The sequence below is a fragment of the Sparus aurata genome, chromosome 3, assembly GCF_900880675.1.
Source record: "Sparus aurata chromosome 3, fSpaAur1.1, whole genome shotgun sequence".
NCBI classification, from domain to species: domain Eukaryota; kingdom Metazoa; phylum Chordata; class Actinopteri; order Spariformes; family Sparidae; genus Sparus; species Sparus aurata.
In genome coordinates this window covers 31,841,439-31,853,699 of record NC_044189.1, presented here as the reverse complement: position 1 = coordinate 31,853,699, position 12,261 = coordinate 31,841,439, and the positions used below count along the sequence as shown (strand labels likewise).

Below are 12,261 nucleotides of genomic sequence, written 5' to 3'. Positions count from 1 at the left end.
TGTGTGATTAAGGAGTGTGGGCCCACAGACGGTAATGTCGGTTTGGGTTAAAGTTTACTTGAACTTTGGTTACATTGTGTTTTTCAACTAAAAGGAAATATTATGTGACATCTGAAATTGTTGGAAAGAGTTTCAATATGATTTCATCTGGGTTATTTTGAAACTTGAAAAAGTAAAGAAATTATTTTTAAGACGGATGGCAGTGGTGATTTATCATTTTCATTAAAAAGGAGACCAAATTGGGTGCGCAGGTAGTCGAGTGGTTAGAGCGCATGCCACATAACACAACCCTGGCTCGAATCCCGGCCAGCGGACCTTTGCTGCATGTCACACCCCCTCTCTCTCCCATTTAAAAAATCTATCCACTGTCTAAATAAAGGTGTCTATGCCTAATAAAAAAAAAAAGGAGAACAAAGACATTTTAAAGTGTGTTACTTGTGTGTGTGCATAACATTATATTGTAGTGTGTCTTTATTTCATATCCAAATCCTTTTTTGGCTTAATTGACAGAACGGCTGAAGAGATGAAAGGAAACAGGATGAGAGAGAGTAAGTGACACGCAGCAAAGGGCCCCAGGCTGGGAGTCGAACCCGGGTCCGCTGTAGCGAGGACAAAGCCTCTGTACATGGGACGCCTGCTCTACCAACTGAGCTAAACGGCGCCCTGTCATATATGAATTCTTAAAGTGTAATTGTAAAACAATATGAATATCAATAGCATTTAATGATGATATTCAATTTATGATCCTTAATAAGTAAATTAATTTTAGTTACTATCGTCACTGTGTTGTTCGGTGAGCAGAGGGAAATCAAGTTAGTGTAAAATATTGCATCCATGGAAATCAGTAACTTTCTTCGTGACAGTGTATAGAAATCTAGAACATTTGCTCAAGAATTAAATACCTGTCTTAATGTAAGAACTCAACTGGGGAAGTTTAATTTATGGAAGTTTAAAATATCTCCAAAATTAGATTTTTTTTCTCAGTCTGAGGCAGAAATCTCCACTTGAACAGCACTTAAATACTTCAAACTTTCCAGTTCTTTTCCTATTTATATTCTAAAGTTTGGTTTCATTCATTGTGTGGACCATTTGATATTCAGTTAATTCAGTTATGAAAACGAAGATGTGTTTTATTGTGAAATCATTCAATGAAGATCTTTCTGGTCTGATTTAAATGTCTATCGCCAAACTACCCCAAGAGCTAAGTTGTTATAGCATGCAACCCATATACAAACACCCTGCAGAGGCCCATGGTTCTTGGCCTCTTGCTGTGTGTCATCAGCCCGCCAAGCTGCTCCGCTCAGAGAAGTGAACGTTTTTTTGCCTCTTCTTTCATGGTACATTATAAAACAATGGCAGGGACTTCAGCTTCACAAACTTTCTCTATTTCAGCTGTTAGATAACTGTTAAACCACGCCTTCAAGTGTGTGGGGAAATCCGAGAGCAAACTTTGTGTTGCTACAGTGAAAATATTGTTTCTGTGATTAAACATATTTTGTTAGATAAAAACATGTTTCAGCTTTTGGAATATTTAACACTATTGCGTCACATGAAGTCTGCAGCTATTACGATAAAGTAATGCTTCAGCTTCCATGATCACTGCTTTGACTGGTGGGTAGATAAACCATTGCAACTGGTTTCCACGCATGGCGCTTAGGGGTGTTAAGATTGGCCCCCGGGTTCACTACGTCATTGCGGGAGATCTCATTCCAGTCACGGATTTTTCCAGGTCCGACCACTGACCCAACAAGCGCCCCGTCATAGAGGAACTGGAAGTTTGAAGAGGCTTCATCTGTAGCTGTCATTTGAATTATGTCATGTCATGTCATCGTCTGTAACCGCTTTTTCTCTTTTTAAAGGGGTCGCAGGGTTTGTTGCTGGAGCCAATCCCAGCTGTCTCTGGGTGAGGGCAGGGCACACCCTGGACAAGTCGTCAGCTCATCGCAGGGCCAATGTGAATTATATGATTTTATATTATATTATATACAGTCATTGTACATTCTGCAAATTTCTTTTTTTCATTAATGAGTGTTAAAGTTGAAGGCTAATTTATAACTAAGTGATGAAAAAAATACAAATAAGTCATTTGAATGTGTATAAGTAGGCCCTGCATATCTTGTGAATGCAATTTTAAGGTCATCAGTGTCAATGTTATCCATCAATATTCGTTTTCTTGCCGTTTACATTGTAATTGTTACAGCCAAGTTATTGATCTTGGTATTGACGGCCCTGTATAGCTACTTGTCTGCAGATCGCACGTTGGAGGTTTTATCCCCTGCTTCTCCAAACGCATTAGTGAGCCCACACGCAGTTATATTACTGTTTTTGTCTGTATTTTCACATCTCTATTGTACCTGTACCACATTAACTGTATGACTATAATAGAATCTGCAACTAATGATCATTCTCCAAGCTTGTTCTTTTAATTAAGTGTAATAAAATCACATTACATACTCACTTACATTGAGTATGTGGTCACATTACATTTGTGGTCTGACCAATTGAGACACAATTGGCTGAATCATCAAAGTTATCTGGGTTCCATCTGCACAGGACACTTGAAATGACAAGTGGAAATGGGACTAGTGTGTCTAGCTAATTCCCTTTATCTGCCACCATGCAGCAGACTGGATTTCAGGAGCTCCTCTTAAATTAGCTGGTGAGACAAGTTGGTGAGATCCTCCAGTTGAAGAAGGGTTCTGCTCCTGTTATATTTCATCTGAATGATGATTCAGGTTTGTATTTTCACTGAGAGGAGGAAAAAAAGCTTGGGGATTGTGGAATGCATCTGGCCAGTGTCAGGCCTGATCTTGGATGAACCTCATACCTTGACCCCTGAGGGAGCAGCTTTCCTTCAGCAGGAAGGGTCATGTTGTCATTACAGTCTGCCACGCCAAGATCAACACAGCCAGCTGAAGACTTTTGCTCGTACGACTTGAGGGCCTGCTTTGCTTTCCCAACCGAATGATTTAGTAAGATTTTCAGCACTGCAGTGGTGTTGATAGGTGGTGCACGCTGAGGTAGGATTCTTCTAACTTTTGCGAATGTTTCAACAAATGTGGTGAGTCAGAGCCATGAGGCTGAGAAATTGTGATGTTTCATGAAGCAGAAAATTAAAAGAAATATTGAAATCAGTGGAGTCTTTGTTTTTCTTCTGACCCTGTCTGTGCTAGAAACTTTGGGGTGTTTCCACACGGTTCATCTGAGAGAAATTCAAAATGGCCAACATTGAAAAAGTCTACAACTGACTCATCTTTATTCAAATAATCATTATAACTGGAGGAGATCATATTGATATCTTCAAGATAATTTCATTGTCTTTTTGTTGTAGAGAAAAATAAACCCAAAAATTATTCACCATAGAAACTGAGAGAAAACAGAAAACTCTTTCAGATGGTTATTTGTTCAGTCCTGGTTAAATGTGTGTAATAGTGTGATGGTAACCTTTGTAAGTCTGTTACCGCAGTGTGACAGTGGAAATAGGGATCTGGGGCCAAGGAATTTTCTTGTGCTCAGGAAGTTGTTCAGATTCTGCAGATTATGGCTGAATGAGTCTGAATGACGAAACACAGGAAACCACAAGCCCTCCAATAAACTGGCAGGGGACCCTGACTGACAGCTGTTTTATCCATATAGAGCTTCAGCTGCTGGACTGAGATCCACTTTGACTATTTGTGGTTCAAGTGAATTGGCTGTGGACTAAGAAACAAAGGTGCACAAACGGAAAGTAAATCCACATTTGGGAAGTTCAAATTCTGAGACATATAAAGTTATCATTAGGTCATGAAAACTGATACAATTGGCGAATGATATTTTATTCTATGATGAACATAACATTTTAATGAGACAAAACAGTCTTAAGGAAACAAAAAATCACAACATTTTCATACATTATAGTAGAGAAAAAAAATGACTGAAAAGACATTTATAAGTACAATTTTAACAAAATTACTAAAGAGTAGACTGAAGTTCTTTTTTTAAATGTCTTCCTGTGTACCTGTGTCATGGTACTTTAGACTTAAGGGTTAAAAGTAGCAGGTTACACAGTTTGCTAAACTGAACTGCTAGTTTCCTGACGCCAGCTACAGAGATGATTGCACTAGACCCGCTAGATCTCCAATCTACTCAGCGGGTCTAGTCTTGGGGCCTGTGCGGGTAAGTTTCATTTCATTGCCTAAAAATCTGCTTGACTTGGACTCACTGCTGTATTTTTGCTGTGGACTACTGTTGTGAAGTCCTGGCGTGTATGTCTCACCTATGGAGGACCAAACCTGACATAAGTATAAATAAATAAATAAATGCATAAATGCATAAATAAATACATAAATAAATAAATACATAAATAAATGCTGAAATAAATAAATAAATGTATAAATAAATAAATGCATAAATAAATAAATGCATAAATAAATCAATAAATAAATAAATGCTGAAATAAATGTATAAATAAATAAATAAAAGTATAAATAAAAGAATAAATGCTTTTTATTTATTTCTACATTTCTGTTCACCTACATGTATTTATTTCTGTATTTCTGTTCACCTACATTTATTTATTTCTGTATTTCTGTATTTCTGTTCACCTACATATATTTATTTCTGTATTTCTGTGTCCATATGTAAATGAGGAGGTAGGAGGTCCTAACCTCAGTCAAGAGCGTGATTGGTCAAATCGGAGAGCCAGACAAAAGCAAACGATTCCTGATCTCAAGTCTCGCTCTCTGTAACGTTGTAAAACAGCTCCAGTTAGCTTAATGGCCTCGACCAGTGTGACAGGTTAACTGGCGTTCATTTTAACTTATGAGGGTCCCAGATGTGCTGGTGGTGTGGTTTGAGAATCCTGTCTGGAGAGCCATGTCCGCTAACCAGGAAAAACATTCTGCTCATCGCTCCAAGTCATGTATATGTGTATTCGTTTTGACGTGGCTTGAACACTTCTGTCCACACGGAGAAGCCGGGGCTGTGACTTGCAAACCACTGCTAGACGAGCGCTACAGAGCACAAATCGTCCAAAAGTGCATGTTGTCGGTCTCATATCTTTGTCGTGAATCTCTGTAATCTCAAACAACTCATGTGTGGAACAGTATTAAGCATTTGTTCACGCCGAGCGGCTCGAGAGCGGCGTGGACACCGCTGTTAGCAGTTAGCTTTTAGCTGCTCGCTGTAGCGCTAAGAGCGTAGCGTCCAGGTTAACTGTTGACACATGTTACCACCGAGAGTGAGATACATGTCTGGGCTTTCCTATGAACCATTGTCGCTACTGGTGTTTGTATCACAGGTTGATCTGGACGTCTCACAATTTGCCACAGCTGATTAAGCTAACGTACTCTGCAGACTGTTTGACCAGCAGGCTGTATGACAGTGTACAGTTTTCACACTGACTTAGCTTCAGCTTAATAACGATGTATGCGGCTCGGAACGATGGCTTTAAGCGACCATTTGAACAGTGCGGAATGAAAAATGCCCAATGGTAACCAGTGTCACAAGGTAACCTGGACGCTGCGCTACAGCGAGCAGCTAACAGCTAACATAAGAGCTAAAAGGGGTCTCCACTCCGCTCTCGAGCCGCTCGGCGTGAACAAATGCCTCAGCCTGTTCCACCCATGAGTTATTTGAGAGTACAGACATTCACGCCAAAGATATGAGACCGACAACATGCACTTTTGGACGATTTGTGCTCTGTAGCGCTCGTCTAGAATACACATATACATGACTTGGAGCGATGAGCAGAATGTTTTTCCTGGTTAGCGGACATGGCTGAGGATCACTCTCTCTCCAGACGGGATTCTCAAACCACACCACCAGCACACCTGGGACCCACGCAAGTTAAAATGAATGCCAGTCAAATTCATAACTAAACCAGAGCTACATGAACAAATGTCAACAACTGCAGCCAACAGTTAGCTGAGCGGGCTTGCTGGTAGCCAGCAACATTCCTATACAGTGTACAGGAATCAGCGCCGCTTCAATCCAATCATGCTCTTGACTGAGGTTAGGACCTCCTACCTCCTCATTTACATCTGGACACAGAAAAGTACAGAAATAAATAAATGTAGGTGAACAGAAATACAGAAATAAATAAATGTAGGTGAACAGAAATGTAGAAATAAATAAAAAGCATTTATTCTTTTATTTATACTTTTATTTATTTATTTATACATTTATTTCAGCATTTATTTATTTATTCATTTATTTATGCAATTATTTATTTATGCATTTATTTATTTATACATTTATTTATTTATTTCAGCATTTATTTCAGCATTTATTTATGTATTTATTTATGCATTTATTTATTTAGTCAGGTTTGGTCCTCCATACTCACCCAGCTGTCAGTACCTCTGCCATTCAGCCAACAGCAGTCTAAATCAATTTATTTGTGAGACAAACACAAACATTTTTGCTGCCAAAGCTGTTTTCTTTGTTTTATTAGTTTCATCCGACTTCATCCTAATCCACAGTCGGTGGCATGTGCACTTATGCTTTTTCTGATAAGGCCCAGCCAGCAATACCGCAGCCACTACTATCGTCCACGACTTTGATCAACAGGGAGTCCATAATCAGGAATGTATGCTTTTTTAATGCCATAACATTACGCCATTATTTTCACAGTGCCAGTGCCTGTCATTCAAAGCAAGCTCCAGGACTTGCTGCTATGACTCCCCTCTTCAAGTAAGAAAGTAATTTTTCATGTGGGAATAAATGACAACAAACCTCTTTATGCAGAGGTGACGAAAGCTGTTTTTTTGTCCTTAAACACTCTGGGAAGGCTCTTTTTAACTTAGGTCCCATTCCAACTATTGGATGTGGGCTGGTTGTTTCAGCAGACTCCTTACTCTTCACCGCTGGCTGCTGTCTGCTGTCTGCTATAGAGCACAACATGTGGGTTTTATTGGCAATTTTAATCTATTCTGGAATCGTGAGTCCTTTTTCAACAAGGATGGTCTTCACCCAAACAAAGCACTCGGACACTGGCTGCCGATATGAGGCATGTGGTACAAACTCAACCACTTGATTTACTGTTTATGTTTCTCTCATACTAACCTGAAAGACCCTCCTTTTATTCTGTGGTTCCTAATCATTCTTCTGACCTGCATATTGGCACCCACTGCCACTCTCCAAAATTTGGAAATACAGATTATAATCATGCTTCTCTGTATAGCTGTGCCCTCTTAAATATATAGTGTTTGGCCACTAAAACTTTTACAACAGACTGGTTCTAACTAAACTATGGCTTAGATCTGGCGACTTAAGTGTTTTTCCCGAACTATGCCCTTTTAATATCCATTTCGATAACCCAAATACCTCATTGCATCTGAATTTTTAACTACCCTACAGCATGTATCATGTCCTGCATGGCCTTTTTACTTTGCTTAGAAGATGGAATGGCAAAGATACAGTTTGAATCAAAGACAACACATTTCTGAACCCAAACATATTACATGCTTTTTAAATAGCAACTTGGCTGTAGGCTTTGCTGCTTCTTTTACTGTCCTGTTGCATTGCCCACTGCAACCATGTAAATTTCATGGTTAAACAGTTTAATACTATGTCCTTAAAATCTTGTACCAAGTAGCAACCATAAAAGCTACACACCTCCAACCCAAGACCCTGGATAAATGAAAATGTTAGAAAAATAAAAAGAGATTAAAGCTGCTGCGCAGCAATGGGTCGGGTCCGGGCTATTTTTTTTGGCAAATTTAGGGAATTCTGAGCAACAAACAGGAGAATAGGAAGACAAGACAGTGGACAAAATGTTCATTTTGGACCGCTTGAACTCACAACTTCTGGAACCAAAGACTGTCATCTATCGCTCTGAGCTAATTGGCAAGTGGCAATACAATAGTTGCTTTACAAACTGAGTAAGCCATTCACTGTTGTGCAGGCAGATTTGAAACCACTGTAAAAAATTCTGTTATCAAGACAAAAATCTGAAAATACACATATTGCAGCATGGAGATGTTGGTAATTTGTTTTTAAAAATTATTGATTTGCTCCATAAGTGAATAACTGATGTTTAAAAATGCTGCTTGCATTGACTGCAATTATTCACATGAGAGCAGAATTCAAAATGTTCTCAAAAATTCAGTTTTCTGATATTTGTCAAACATCATCTACCATGACTCTAAAAAATGTTCAATTTTTTCATGAACATTGAAGATTTATTTATCAATTTGCAGGTATATGTTTACAGTAGTGTTCACAGTCAAACATTTTCATGCACTGTAGGCAAAAATTGTGGGAGGAGATAGGTTTTTATAAGTTTTACAGTTTAAAGCCTGCTCCAGACCAGGCTAAGTTCCAGGATCTATTTAATCTCATCTCTTGGGACTTCCGGTCTGTGCAGAGCCATGTGAAGACGTGTGTGAGCCTGGCTCTTCGGTAAACTGCTACAATTCCAACAACAACGCTTCAATTTCAGTGCACATTTGATCTGGACTGGGGCCATTTCAGTTTATGTTCAACTGAGAAGGTATATAGCCTTTTATCAGCGAATTACTTCCAACATGCCTAAAGGTCAAAGCGCCAGGAACGTCGAGCCCCAAGAAGCTAACGACAGCGCTAATGCTAGCGCGCAACAAGCAATACTAGCAGCTATCAGTAAACTCCGAGAGGAAGTTATGGAAAAAATTGCAAGTACTGCGTCTGCCCACTCGGTCCAACTTCGCGGACTACAGGACACTGTGGAAAAGATGAACGCTACCGTGGAGGCTACGGCGGGCCGGGTAACAGAGTTGGAATCAGCGGTGAGCGGCCATTCCGATGCTATTAGCACCCTGGAGGCAGAGATGCTAGCAGTAAAGAGGGAGATGTCTACGCTAAAGGAGCGGTGCGAGGACCTGGAGGCGAGGTCCCGCCGCTGCAATGTCCGAATCATGGGAGTGAAAGAGGGACGGGAAAATGGTGAAAGATTGTCCGACTTTGTTGCACGTCTGCTGAAAGAGACACTGGCCCTTGATAAACCACCGCTCTTGGACCGAGCGCACCGGGGTCTCCGCAGCAAACCCACGGATGTGAACGCGCCCCCTCGGGCGATAATTGCTTGATGTCATTATTTCGGGGAAAAAGAAGCTATTCTTCGCAAGGCAACGGAGCGCCGTCTGATTACAACAGTGGCAGGTGACAGGATCTCGGTCGTCCCGGATTATACGCAGGCGGTGAGTAAGCAGCGGGCAGCTTTCACTGAAATAAGGGCGCTGCTACGAAACTACAAGAATGTCCGTTATGGTCTTCTGTACCCGGCCATACTGAGGATTACCACCCCGGACGGGAAGGAGGCTCGCTTCAAGGATCCGGGACAGGCTAAAGACTTCATAGTGAAAAATCTGCCACCAAATAGGGACTAACGTTAGACATAAAAGGTATGATGGCACGACCGACCCGAATGGCGATTGGTCTGGCAAAATCATCTGCAATTGGCTTTTAAGGTAAAAACAAAAACGTGCACGTACCCTATTGTTCAATATGAACGTGCAGGTATGTTGAAATTTACTCTTAGAGAATAAGTGCAGTGCTAAACCTATGGTATGAGAGGCACTCGCTTCTGTCCTTCTCTCACTTACAGTTTTGGGTCAAATTGTGAACAAATCAAATTGCATTATTAATGTTAACATATGGGTAATATGTCCGTTCGAGCCAGGCTTTTATGGTAAGCTAATCCACTAAGTTTTGAAAACAGTTGAGCCGGATTTGGACCTGGACTAGGATTAACCCTGGTCGCTTTTTTGTTTTGGTTTCGTTTTGTATCTGAGGCCACTGTTTATGGCAGACGAGGTTTTGAACGTGTTGTTTGAGGTTATAATGTTCGATGATTGCATTGCACACCTTTTTATGTTTGTTTTTCTTTTTATGTTTTGCTTTCTCTGTACTTACACTTTCTCTTCACTGGGTCAGGTATACAATGCAGGGTTCTGTACGTGTCTCAAGTATGTGTCGCAGGATGGTTGCTGTATGAGGGTCTGGGTCACAGCAGATCAAGGGACATACTGGAGGGCAGAAATTTGGGCTCACCGGCAACACCAGACAGATCTTGCTCACTATGGCTGAGAGGAGTAACAAGGTATCTGGAGGTGGGGTTAGAGTGGTGAGTTGGAATGTTCGAGGGCTCAACCATCCAATAAAACGTAATAAAGTGTTCCTTCATTTGAGTAAATTGAAGGGCGATATAGTGTATTTTCAGGAAACACACTTATTAAAACAGGATCAGAACAAAATTAGAAGAGCGGGTTTCACACAAATTTATCACTCCTCTTTTAACTGTAAAGCTAGGGGTGTGGCGATACTGTTACACAGATCAGTACAATTTAAGGAGCTTAATACAATTCATGACAAAGACGGACGCTTTGTAATTGTACAAGGAACTCTAGGTAACACACCGGTAATACTAGCAAATATTTATGCCCCTAATTGGGATAATAGACAGTTCTTTCAAAATATATTTTCACTCCTTCCTGACCTCGACAGGTACAATCTAATACTTGGGGGGGACTTCAACTGTGTGCTTCATCCAACACTAGACTGCTCTCACCCAAGTCCCAACACTGGTACTTCATTAAATAACTCTTCCCAATGTATTAACGCATTTCTGCAGAACTACGGGATGGTGGACCCTTGGAGATTTAGGCATCCGACATCAAAACAGTTATCTTTTTTTTCCCCACCACATCAATCGTATTCCAGAATTGATTACTTTTTGTTAGACCGTAGACTTCTCCCCTTTTTAATTTCGACAGACCACGAAGCGACAGTAATATCAGACCACAGTCCTGTAATCTTAAATCTCAGACTCCCGGATGTTGCTCCTCCCAGGCCACTATGGCGGCTCAACACAAGACTTTTGGCAGATGAGGAATTTGTACAGTTCATCAACACACAAATTGATTTTTTTCTTGAAACAAACAGCTCCCCTGATACAAGTTACACCCTTTTGTGGGAAACATTCAAGGCGTTCATAAGGGGGCAAATAATTTCCTATAGTGATAGTCAATCGAAGAAAAAAATTAAGCGTTTGTTAGATATAAGTGACAGACTGAAATCAATTGATCAGTGTCTATCAGCCTCACCATCTGCCGATCTCTTGAAGGAAAGATCATTACTTCAAGCTGAATATGACCTCGTGATGAATGAGAGGGCCATAGACATGCATTTGAAATCACGACAGCAACACTTTGAACATGGGGAAAGGGCCAGTAAGATGTTAAGTCATCAACTAAAACAAATGGCTGCAGCAAATTACATTTCGGCAGTTAAAGATAAAGACGGTAATATGGTCACAGATCAACTGGGAATTAATGATCAATTTAAGGCATTTTATGAGGAGTTGTACACCTCTCAACAGTGCGAAGAAGGGCCAGTAGAGGATTTCTTTAGGAGGGTCAGGGTTCCTAGGTTGGAGGATGCAGACAGAGACAGCATAGAGGGTGAAGTACAGCTAATGGAAATAGAACAGGCAGTCAGGAAAATGAAGGCCGGGAAATCCCCAGGGCCGGATGGATTTCCAATAGAATTCTATCGAACTTTCTCGCTGAAACTCATTCCTTTCTTATGTAAAGTGTATAACGAAGCCTTCAGGGTCAAATCTCTTCCTCCAACGATGACACAGGCTACCATCTCAGTGCTTCTCAAGAGGGATAAAGACCCACTGCAATGCGAATCCTATCGTCCGGTGAGCTTGCTCTGCTGTGACTATAAAATACTAACTAGAGTGTTAGCAGACAGATTGGAGAGGGTGCTAGACAAAATCATTCATGCTGATCAAACAGGGTTTATGAGGGGTAGACAGCTATATAGTAACCTTCGCCGGGTATATAATGTGATGTATCTTCCAGGTAGTAATATTGTCCCTGAGGTTATTATTGCATTGGACGCCCATAAAGCATTCGACAGAGTTGAGCATAAATATTTGCTTTCGGCCCTGAAAAATTTTGGATTTGGACCTTCGTTCTGTTCTTGGGTGAATCTGTTGTACATCTGTCCACAAGCTGCAGTCAGGACAAACAGTAATTTGTCAAAATATTTCTTCTTATTTAGAGGGACTAGACAGGGGTGTCCCCTATCCCCTCTGCTCTTCAATGTTGCTATTGAGCCCTTGGCGGTTTCACTGAGATCTGACAGCACATTAACAGGAATTAGCAGAGGAGGATACACAAACAAACTTTCATTGTATGCAGACGACCTCCTTCTTTTTATGTCTGACCCCAGAAACTCCATCCCAAACGCTCTGAAAACCATTACCGATTTCGGACTAATTTCAGGTTATAA

The 12,261-nt window shown here is 40.7% G+C and overlaps 1 protein-coding gene across 1 annotated transcript in view; it reads left to right on the top strand.

Moving 5' to 3' along the window:
- LOC115578436 (homeobox protein MOX-2-like) overlaps window positions 1–1,891 on the top strand; it is a 30,845-nt gene extending 28,954 nt beyond the window's left edge. The window contains exon 4 of the mRNA XM_030411396.1: window positions 1,860–1,891. The gene's annotated coding sequence lies outside the window, so the exon portion shown is untranslated. The remainder of the gene's footprint in view (window positions 1–1,859) is intronic.
- Window positions 1,892–12,261: the final 10,370 nt, after the last annotated feature.